This window comes from Coenobita brevimanus, chromosome 52 (assembly GCF_032717465.1).
Source record: "Coenobita brevimanus isolate Jiangsu-jjx chromosome 52, ASM3271746v2, whole genome shotgun sequence".
Lineage (NCBI taxonomy): Eukaryota > Metazoa > Arthropoda > Malacostraca > Decapoda > Coenobitidae > Coenobita > Coenobita brevimanus.
The window spans coordinates 20,557,733-20,570,191 of record NC_137005.1 but is presented as its reverse complement, the minus strand read 5'-3'; the positions used below and the strand labels follow the sequence as shown (position 1 = coordinate 20,570,191).

The 12,459-nt window shown below is 40.2% G+C and overlaps 1 non-coding gene across 1 annotated transcript; it reads left to right on the top strand.

Annotated features, from left to right (window-relative positions):
- The first annotated feature begins 465 nt into the window (after positions 1 to 465).
- On the top strand, positions 466 to 584 carry LOC145400570 (5S ribosomal RNA). The gene has a single exon (XR_013897455.1). It is a non-coding gene; the product is annotated as a 5S ribosomal RNA (ribosomal RNA).
- The last annotated feature ends 11,875 nt before the right edge of the window (positions 585 to 12,459 follow it).

Genomic DNA, 12,459 nt, shown 5'->3' with positions numbered 1-12,459 from the left:
GGACCACGAGATGATTGAACCCTGTCAGAGCGAGTGGAATTCTCCTGTCACTCTAGTCCCTAAGCCAGGTGGGTCACAGCGACTTTGCATCGACTACAGACGTGTTAATCAGATAACCAAAACAGACACTTACCCTCTCCCTTGAGTGGAAGATTGCATAGACAAGATCGGAAAGGCTAGGTACATAAGTAAGTTTGATTTGTTAAAGGGATACTGGCAAGTACCTATGACTGAACGTGCTAGGGAGATCTCATGTTTTGAAACACTAGGAAAGACTTTTGCATGTTCTGTAATGCCATATGGTATGAAGAATGCACCAGCCACTTTTCAGAAGCTCATGAATGTTGTAACAGAGGGTTTGGCAGGGTGTGTTGTTTATACTGATGATGTATTAATCTACAGTGACAACTGGAAAGTTCACCTATGCCATGTCAGTAAATTTCTTGAGCGTTTGGTTCAGGCTAATCTTGTGGCCATACCACGTTGAGTACACCGCTTCCCATCCGATCAGCGAAGTTAAGCAACGTTGGGTCTGGTTAGTACTTGGATGGGTGACCGCCTGGGAACACCAGATGCTGTTGGCATCCCTACGTGTCAAGTGGGGTTGGTGGAGGATTAGTGCCCCTCCCTGTAAAACAATTAACTCTAAGCCATTGGCCACCCCGTCTGGGATACATGGCGTCTGGCAATGAATGAATGAATGAATGAAATGTGAGTTTGGTCAAGCTAAAGTTCAGTACCTTGGGTACGTAATTGGTGATGGACATGTTGCACCACCAGGAGCTAAGGTTCAGGTTATAAGTGATCTTCCCAGACCTAAAAGTAGGAAAGAGCTACAAAGATTTTTGGGAATGGTAGGTTATTACAGGAGATTTGTTCTTAACTTTTCAATTCTTGTATCACCACTTACAGACCTACTGAAAAAGGGAGTTAAATTTGTCTGGACCGATAACTGTGAATCCTCTTTCATCAAACTTAAAGCTATCCTATTAAGTCAGCCAGTGCTTGCTACTCCAAATTTTGCTAAGCCTTTTAAGATGGCTGTTGATGCAAGTGATACAGGAGCTGGGGCTGTTTGCTTCAAGAGGATGATCAGGGTATTGAACACCCTGTATCTTATTACAGTAAGAAGTTCACTCCACCTCAAAAGAACTACTCAACTATTGAGAAAGAGCTTTTGGCCTTGATTTTGGGTTTACAGCATTTTTCATTTTATTTGTGTTCTGGTTTTGACCCCATAGTCATTTATACCGATTATAACCCACTGAAATTTCTTAGTAAGTTTAAAGATAAAAATCAGAGATTGACAAGATGGAGTCTACTTCTTCAGGAGTATTCATTAGACATACAGCATGTCAAGGGGAAAGAAAATGTTATTGCAGGTTGCTTATCTAGACCTTAGGGAGATTGTTTTAGAGTAATAAGAAATTTCCTTTGTAAATTTCTTTTTCTTTGTGGATAGGTGTTACATAGCCTATGATTTCATCATCCTTTATATAATTCTAATGTACAGTATGCTGCATGTTTGATTACGAGCGTGTTCTACCTCACTCCCCCCTTCTCCCCTTATAGTAGAGTAAGTCGTTCTTTCTGTTGTCCAGAGCAGGAGCGTCAACTCTTCGTCCTCTGTGCTTCATTTGCACGTCCTTCTTACAAGTTGTATCAAGCTCTGCCGGCCCCTATATAATAAGCTCAGTCTCTGCATTAATGGCCACTTAGATCTACTCCTCATTTTGTTCACATCTCTGTCCTCCCCTGTACAGTTGTTATTATTTTTGTGAGTGCTCAGGAAGTCTCCAACCATCTAGCTGCTGTGTAATTTGAGTATAAGTGTTATTACATTTTTTTTTTTCTTGTACTGTATAGCATAAGGTGTTAATTCGTAGGCTTAGTGAGGTTTTTGTGATTCATGTGGAGTTTTTGATGTCAGCCATTGTTAATAATATTTTGTATCTGTAATAATATATCTTGCATTAACTGAGCATTATCCGGTTTTCTCATTTTATCAGGGCTGACTTAGATAAATTTACTCTTGCTAATTTCGTGTTAATAGAGGCTATTGTAGTTAATCATATATTTAACCTGTTTTTTGCCATTACATTATCCTTATGAGTCCTGAATGTTTAGTTGTTAGTTTGAGCATTAAACTTTAACTTGTAATTTTACCTAACTCTTTTGTTTTGAACCTGGAACTTTACGGGACAGTAGTCATTTTAGTATTCTCACTTGAAGTGTTCATTATCTCTCTCTGTTCCATAACAATATATACATATATATATATATATATACATATATACATATATATATATATATATATATATATATAATCATCATCATCTGTTGAGGTCCGCTGTAGGACCGGCCAGTCACTACCGAAGCAGGGATGATACAGCCAATGTATCTCTACCCAGTGGCTTAGGCTGTCTGGTAGAGACTGTATGTAGGGTGAGAAGTGCTTGTGAGTGTAACTGTGGTGTTGTAGTGGCTTTGGATGTGTGTGTAGTCTGTGAAACAAGTGTAATCGGCCCGCCTTAAGCCGACTGGGTGCAAGCATACTAGTATGCAACAAAGGTTCAACCACTGCACCCCTTATGTTCGCCTAAGCGATCAGTGGCTCAATGAATGCTTCCCAAAGTTATTACAACTCTGGCGGGAGGCGAACCCGCGTCCACCAGGTTGTGAAACGCACACTCTACCACTGTACCACAGACACCATATATATATATATATATATATATATATATATATATATATATATATATATATATATATATATTTTCACTACCAAGAAGCAGAAACAGAAGATCACGTCCCTTGTAAAGACAGCTTATCTGCATTATTTTGCTGTTAAGTTTAGCATCCAAGAGAAACATTGGGCGCCCCATATCTGCTGTGTGACTTGTTTCAACTCTCTTCGCAAATAGCTGGGAGGAAGAAAAACAGGGATGCCTTTTGCGATTCCCACTGTGTTGAGAGAACTAAGTGATCACACAACAGACTGCTACTTTTTCCTGACAAAAATTGTGGGATTTTCTTCCAAAAACAAAAACTGCATTGTTTATCCAAACTTACTGTCGGCAATAAGACTGGATAATCACGTAGAGGACCTTCCCATTCCAAGGCCACCAACAAATAATTGTGTATTTCTTACATCAGATGAGGATGGAGATGTAGTCACCTTAATCTAGGCAGATTTTCACAAAATGTGACTTTTTAAAGAGTAAGGAGCATTTTTGAGGAAAACTAGATAAATAACATTTTGTAAGAGATTTTTGGGTGTTGACTCTGAAACAACTATTTACCTGTCCGGATTTTTACATTTAAGGGCTCAGAGTGCTGAAAAACAAAATGATTCCTGTGTAACATACAATGCCCACATCTTGATAAAGAAGGATGATACAAACTTATACTATGACACTTTTTTTTTTTTTAATGTGTAGCCCAAACAAACACAAGTATGAACAGGTATTAAAGCATAACAGAAACACCAAATTTCAACATATTCTTTATGTTTTATTGAGAGAAGAAATGAAAACACATGGAACTGCACATCACAGCATGCATATGAAAATATATCTTACATAAGGGTACCTATGCTTCAGAAAGATAATCGTTTTGCGTATATAATGCTTTGAAACGATATGCCTATAAATATTAAAAGTTTTGAAAAATAATATTTTGGAAAATTAACAGTGTTACCTAACATGTTATCATATGATGTACTGGTACAGATATACTTTACAGTGAAACAATTGTGACAAAATCCAGTGAGATGAGTACTTCGACATTAAAGGCTTTAGATGTATGGTATGTTTTATGCAGGATTTTTGGGTTATTTCTACACACATGCAGGTCAGAATGTTCATCTATGAACATGCACTTATGAACATTTCTATGAGTGTTACAAATATGGAAAGTTATCAGACAGGGTATCATGGAATAGTCTAGAAGAGATGTAATGTTTAATGAAATAATCATGACCAAAATCAACCAATGAGGTGACAGTTTTAGCATTAAATGCTTAACCCCTACATGCTGGGTTTTTTTCAGACCTTGCTCACTCCTCCCTAAGGAGGATTTTCGTGATTTTGGAAAAAATACACTTACTTCAAACCCTAATATCTGCCAAACTATAATACCTAAAGAAAAAATTAAAGATATGTAAGACTCATCAACACTTTTCTTTTCCAAATGAAAGAATCCCCAGGTCCAAGAGGTCCCGTCGATGAGTAAGGCTAAGTTAAAGATGACTGGTTTTCCGTGTTTTGACGGGCTGTTTCTGAGTGTGCACCACTGCTAATGACCTTGGACTCGTTGGATATCATTGGCAGCACTGGCTGGAGTGGTGATTGTAACATTGCCTAGGCTTCATACGAGGAAAACTGGAATTTTCCAATCACTCTTTGACTTTTCCTTACGCACCTAAGTAAGGATGAGTCATCACCCTGTTCATGTGGCTCCCCAAAGGGTTTTCTGCTTGTTTCATAGGGCCACTATGCCCCATAGTGTGTGGGAAAAGAATAGCTCTTTGATTTTCTGTACTCACTTCTTGCACCTAATATAATAATTTCCTTCTACTACAGCATTTACATTTGCAATTGACATCACGATTACCGGTAAATGCACTTTGAGAAGTCAATGCTGTGGCTGTTTCATGCCGTAAGATTGAGTATGAGGTAATTACTTGTAATAAAATTGTGACTAATTTGTACTAATCATGGGCATCATGATAATATTACTAATGTTATACACAACTTACATTTTTGTACTTCACATCATAAATACACTTACTGTCACATTCAACATTATTTTCGGGGCAACAAGGGGAAATATTTAGTTATAGCCAACCAGGCCATTCTCTTTCTCAGCCACTTACTCATGGTTTTCTTTCATGTACCAAGTAGGTTACTCAAGGTATTACCAATCAATGTTTCACAAATAACCATAAACGATGACACTTATTGCACTGCCCTTGTGAAACCTATTACAAAATGCTTACATCATAATACTTACTAGATATAACTTATATCTTACATTTCACTTATGTATAAAAAATATCAGACTTGTGTGTACTAGTTTGGTATTTACAATTTCCCACACACTTGCTCAGTATTCAGCTCGGAGTGGCACTTGCTAAATCATAGGACCTTGCACTCCGCACATTGGTAGGTTGTCTCTTTTCGTGTGGGGGACGGCGTTTGGTGGCATTGCAGATGTGGCACAGCCTGTACACCTGACGACCTGAAGTGGTATGGCCAATCTCTACCAGCCTGTGCCACCAGAAATAATTGGCACAACTTAGCCTGTCAGCTATTGTCTGCATCCCCATGCCTCGCACCTGGTACCTGTGCAGTTGAACACTCTTCAAGGAGTTCGTGTGCAAGCTGTCTCTCAAACTCTCATAGAGAGAGTGGTTTCTTGATGCCCTCCTTGAACAGTGTGAAACTGTTCAGGACGGTGATATCAAGAAGGTGTCAAAACGTCTTCTTTTACCACTGTCAGGACTTACGAAGGCAATCAAACTCACCAATCTGCATGTCGGTCTTCTCAACACGCCGCATGTTGATATTAGAGCTGTTGACAGTATCGGGCTTGAACAGGGGTTCCCTGATCCTGAAGTCTGTCTTTCCTGTTTCCTCAAACACATCCTTATGTACTGTTGACAACATGTTAACCCAACTCTTGTCATGCCAGAGAAGGGCTGACATGTTGTCACATTTCTTGGTAAGGAGGGCACCTTTCTCAGTATTTGCTGGGAATTCAGGGAAATTTTTTATGTTTGCCCGGACAGTACCACAGATCCCAGTACTGTGTCCAGGCAAATACTTGTTCAACACTGGGGCTGTGTAATAGTTATTGATGTATAGAATGTGGTGCTTGTTGATGTACCTTTCCATCAGCACTTTCAAGACTGATGCCGAGAAACCATGAGGATTGTCACTAGGCATATCAGCCTTTGTAGTCAAATAATCTATCACATCAAGCACATATCCATCTTTGCAGTTGCAAAGGATAATGGATTTTAGCCCAAAGCAGTGACGCTTGGACGGTGCATACTGAAGAATGCCAAATGGCCCCAGAATAACTTCAGTGACTCATCAATAACCACTTTCCGAAACGGACGGAAAACCCTGGAAAATGACTCCTTGAGCATGGTCAGGATGGGTCTAATTTTCCATAACCTGTCATTCTGTGCAGGCCTATAATTTCTGTTGAAATGAAGGAACCGAAAGATTGCCATGTACACTTTCATGGGCCATATGCTTACCAAATATAGGTGTGCCCACGAGTTCATCAACCAACCAATAGTCATGAAGCACATGTTTTCTTACATGTGCCATCAACATGGTCAAGGCTAGCCACACAAACAACTCCCCCACTTCCACAGATACCCAGTCCCTCGTGTGCTTGCTTTCGCTGGCAGCCCTGTCCAGCCACCACACACTCACAGCCTGGTGGAAATTAATTTCCTCCACGAGGTATTGCATTATGGCAGTGGTAAATATTGCCCTAAAAATACTGCTTATAATCCAGGCCCTGGGGTGGAAGCTGATCCTCCTGAACACCTGTCCCTACCTCATCAAAAACAGGCACAGAGGGATCAAATCCTGCCCTTCCTACCACACAAAGGTATCAGCTCTGCTGACACCTGGTAGAATTGGCTGCTTTCCATGGCCAGCACGTCGTATCTAAGTGCGTGCACGCCAACGGGCAGGGGGTGAGGGGGGGAAGGAGAGGGAGAGGTATGGGAGTATGAGGGTGATGACTCACCTGATGCAGGGCTTTCCTGGGGAGACGTGGTCTGCTGAGTCACACCACATGGGGACCTGGTTGTGGTGATTTGGCCCTTGAAGTAGTAGGCTGATGTGATGCCGGATGTTCGAGGGCGAGAAGGTGGGGACAGGGCTGCAAGAGTGGTGGTGAGATGGCTCCTCGGCATTCATTTTCCAGATGGCCACCAACTCCATGCTCACCTGCCCAGTATGCTGCGTCATCAACCTCCTTTTCTTCAGTGAACTCGTCAATGTCAAAGGCCCTGCCTTCCTCCTGCAGCAGTTTGAGAACTATTCAGGCATCTGAGAGTGAGGAGTTGGAGGGCGGGAGTTCACTCTCAACATGATAACTTTTTCTCTCTTTTGAAGAAATATTTTCACTGAGAGTATGTGAGGACACTGTATTGTCCAAGACACGACTGATGGCAATGTCATTGAGCCCTTCCCCAGCAGCAAGGGCAGAACTTTCGTGGAGGTCAATGAAGCAATCGGCCCCGCACTTGGGGGAGTTTTATCGCACGAGGAGGATGAGGAAGACATCACTCTAAACTCTACCAGTGCCGTGTACAGACTGAGCTGCACATCAGTAGGGTACCTAGGGTACCTATCTACCCTAGGGCTGTCACAGAAAATGGTCGCACGTTCAAGTGGTGGTGGGAAGACCCTTGTGGCTATACACATCAACCAGCGTTGGTCTGCACCCAAAATCATGACAGCTATATGTGTCAACCGGCACGTAGGGGTTAAGGATATGTTACTTAAAGGGTGTTAAAGCTATTTTAATACACACCCATGTTAGGATACACACAAAGATATATGCCTGTATCAGTGTATCAATACCATTTAGGCATTACAGCAGGTCACAAAAGAACACATTAAACTCTGCAAACACATGTATGAGTGACAGCTGAAATTACAAATCATGTCACTGCTCTGTTTCTGCAAGGGATGTTTCCATCATTACATTTTCAAGCACGTCCACAATAAAGCATCCCTCTCTTGGAAGAACATCTCTTCAAGGTAAATCATGTGATACAAGCACATGTCACAAACTCTTCACATGCTTCTGGGATCGGAGGCAAAGATGTGAGCTTTAGCTTCATTAAGCCACCATCCAGAAACCATCCAATTGAAGTTGGTTCTGGTAGAATGGGAATTGAGATGACTGTCTGCCACCAAAGCATTGTCTGATAATAGGCCCTCTGAATGTGAAACCTCAGGGCATCACTAGTTGCTGGCAATGTTTCTGGGGACTTACATTTGCAGAAGAATATCACTCTTGCCTTGTTACAGCCATCTGTTTCAGGAACATTGCATAGATGTACAAAAACTTCTCCAGACACCTTAGTGTGTGTGCATTCAGGTCTCCTTTGCCGAGGCCTTGTAGCAACTCAGAATTTTCAATAAATATCTTCCAGGTTGCTTTCTTGCTGTGACCAGCAGGAAATGAAGTCACATCCAACGAGTGCATGATTTGGGAGAAATGTCTCCAAATCAGGCAGCTTCTCAGAGATCTTTTGACACACACCATGCACCGGGATGTACTTAAGCATTTTGACAGTCCCTGCCTTCATCCATAACTCACTGCATGTCATCCGATGAAAATGTGCTGTCAGCGGAACCAAGACATGTGCAGATACAGTAATGTCTGCAGTACTTTCAAGGCAGTGCAGAACTATCCTCGTGTTTGCCTCTTCATGCTGAGCCAGCAATGTTTTGTAGGTCAGTAGGTGGTTTGGAGGAGTGGACTTCGTCTGTCCTTCCAAAATCTCCAGCAACAACTAAAGTTTTGTTTGTGGGCGTATGGCTCAGGAAGGGATGAGACAGAAGGACGCCAGGTCTGCTTTATTTTCAGAAAATGCAATGAAATCTGGCAGATGTTCGGTAGTGACAGATTTTCATCTTCAATTACCCTCCAAATTGCAGGTGACTGTTTGGAGCGGCGCTGTCTGGTTCCTGCTTTTATGGAATCTCTATGGTATTGATCAAACGTGATGCTAGTCCTCTCAAAAGATCTGCCAACATTTAGGACAAGCTGAACAAACATGTCACTTAATTCTCCATTGGTTACGAGTCCATAGGGTTTCCCCAGTGCCATCACTAGAGTTTGACTGTCAACGACAAGGCAGGACGATTCTTCCGGACTAAACTTTAGAGGAAACTCAGTACCAGTGGTCAAATCATCAGCAAGGAGGGCTTTGTTACCTGTACGTAACACTCCATTTGTGTCAGCCAGAGTAAGCAGTACTGATGTAAGCTCATCCTGTAAGGTTTTGTGGAGATCAGTTTTCCTTCCAGCTTGTTAGGTAGTGATTTAGCATTGGAAAATTTTCCTGTCAGCTTTGATGGTGCCTTCTCTACTCCTCTTCTCTCTGCAGTACAGAGGTGACCCAGCCACCCTCTCTCTCGAGCGTCTGTGACAAAAGACCTTACAAATGTAGTGGTGTATATTTATTTTCAGTTTAATCATATTTATTTCATTTAATTAACAAATATCTAGGGGGAGAGAGAGAGAGAGAGAGAGAGAGAGAGAGAGAGAGTGTGTGTGTGTGTGTGTGTTCTTACCTTACCTAATTGTTCTTACCTAATTTTATCTTTACTGGAACGAGTCAAGCTCGTACTGTCCCGTGAATTAAACCATTTTCATCATACATCTCCTTAAATTTATGAATTGTTTTGGCACACACTATTTCATTTGGTAGTGCATTCCACTGATCAATTGCCCTATTTGGGAATCTAGATTTCGTCACGTCTTTATCGCCTCTCTTTTTATGCAGTTTTTTTGCAGTGTCCTCTTGCTGATGCTTCCCCATAGATTATATATTCATTTATGTCTATTTTCTCCTTCCCTGATATGCATTTATATACCATAATCATGTCTCATCTTTTCCTTCTCACTTGTAGTGTTGGCAGATTCAGTTTTTCCATTTTTTCTTCGTAGCTTAGATCCCTTAAGCTTGGCACCCATCTTGTATCGGCCCTTTGAACTTTTTCAATCTTATCAATGTGTTTTTTTTAAAATGAGGATTCCAGAATGCTGATGCATACTCCAGATTGGTATGATGAATGATGATACTATCTTTCTCAGTATGTCTTCATTTATGTATGTGAATGCCGTTCTAATTTGCAAGCAGTGTATACAAGTTCCATACCTTTTCACTGATGTGGTCAGCCGGAGATAATCTATTCCTGATAATCACACCTAGGTCCTTCTCTCTTTCTGATATGTGTAGGGTTTTACTTCCTAACTTATAATCCCAATCTGGTCTTTTCCCACTTTTACCAAACTTGATTACATGACACTTGTCCACATTGAATTCCATTTGCCATGTATTACTCGATTCGTGAAGTTTATTAATTCTTCTTGTAGCTCATTCCAAGAGTCTGTGTTAGTAATTATCCTTTGTATTTTTGCATCATCAGCAAACATATTTAGATAGCTTTCATTTCCGGTGTTACTATATATGTCATTTATATACACTAAAAACATAATTGGTGCCAGCACTGAGACCTGTGGAACTCCGCAAGTCACTTCCCTCCATGATGAGTAATTTCCCTTTAGTACTGTTCTCACTTCCCTTTTTCTGAGAAAATCTTGCATCCGACAGTACAGTTTGCCTCAGATTCCTCCTTGATGGTACAGTTTCCATAAAAGCCTTTGATGCGGTACTCTGTCAAATGCTTTCTTGAAATCTAAATAGATACTGTCCATCAGTCCTTCTCATTCCTGTAATGTTTCTGTAACTCTTGTCAAAGTAGCTTAATTAGTAACACATGATTTTCCCATTCTGAAACAAAATTGCCTTTCTGTCATGATATTGTGTTCTAGATGGCTTACCCAAACTTTTCTTATCAGCTTTTCCAGTATCTTACTTAAAACACCGGTTAGTGATACTGGTCAGTAGATGAGTGGATTGTGTCTATTCCCTTTCTTGAACAATGTTTGCTTTCTTCCAAATATCAGGTAGTTTACCTTGACCCAAGGATTCCTTGAATATTCTAGATAATGGTCTACTTAACTCCTTTGTACACTCATGTAGCACCCAACGTGAAATTTCGTCTGCACTACTTGCTTTTGTCAGATTTACTTAACTCCTCCTGTATTCCTTTTTATGATATTTGTATATCTGGTAATATGTGTGGGCATGCATGTTCCATATAACCCCTCTCAAAATAATTTCCTGTAAAACTGGAAATTCTTATTTAGGGCTTCACAAATATCTTTCTCTTGTGTATAGAGGATCCCTTCATCCGTAATGGATTGTATTTTATCTTTTTGTTTGGTTTTGCTTCGTATATAGCTGTGAAATAGCTTCTGCTGTTCGCTACTTTTGTTTATGATGTCTTGCTCAAACTATTTTTGGGCTTCTCTCATTATTCTTGTATAGTCGCTTCTTGCCTGTATGTTGTTATATGGCCTCTCACTATTGTGTCTTCTGTATCTATTCCACAACAAGGCTCATTTGTTTTGATTTTTTTGCATTCTTTTTTTGCATTCTTTTCTGCATCTTCGTGCTGAGGGATGTAATTTTGGACTCCTATTTCATAAAGTTCACAGAAATTTCTATATATAACATTTAAATCTTGTCTTCAATGCTCTGTTTCCCAATCTTTTTCTAAGAAGTATTTCTTTAAAGTTATGATAGTTGCCCTTTTTGTAGTTAAGGCTCTTTTTGTAACTTTCATTACTGTTAACTGTGTCATATGCAATCCTGAAGTTGCGGCCTAATACTGCTTCGTCGCTTTTGCCGCATGGATGGTGATACATAGCATTTGCCATGTATTACTCGATTCATGAAGTTTATTTAATTCTTCTTGTAGCTCATTCCAAGAGTCTGTGTTAGTAATTATCCTTTGTATTTTTGCATCATCAGCAAACATATTTAGATAGCTTTCATTTCCGGTGTTACTATCTATGTAATTTATATACACTAAAAACATAATTGGTCCCAGCACTGAGACCTGTGGAACTCTGCAAGTCACTTCCCTCCATGATGAGTAATTTCCCTTTAGTACTGTTCTCACTTCCCTTTTTCTGAGAAAATCTTGCGTCCGACAGTACAGTTTCCCTCAGATTCCTCCTTGATGGTACAGTTTCCATAAAAGCCTTTGATGCGGTTCTCTGTCAAATGCTTTCTTGAAATCTAAATAGATGCTGTCCATCAGTCCTTCTCATTCCTGTAATGTTTCTGTAACTCTTGTCAAAGTAGCTTAATTAGTAACACATGATTTTCCCATTCTGAAACAAAATTGCCTTTCTGTCATGATATTGTGTTCTAGATGGCTTACCCAAACTTTTCTTATCAGCTTTTCCAGTATCTTACTTAAAACACCGGTTAGTGATACTGGTCAGTAGATGAGTGGATTGTGTCTATTCCCTTTCTTGAACAATGTTTGCTTTCTTCCAAATATCAGGTAGTTTACCTTGACCCAAGGATTCCTTGAATATTAAAGATAATGGTCTACTTAACTCCTTTGTACAGTCATGTAGCACCCAACATGAAATTTCGTCTGCACCACTTGCTTTTGCTTTGTCAGATTTACTTAACTCCTTCTGTATTCCTTTTTATGATATCTGTATATCTGGTAATATGTGTGGGCATGCATGTTCCATATAACCCCTCTCAAAATAATTTCCTATAAAAACTGATTGGAAATTCTTATTTAGGGCTTCACAAATATCTTT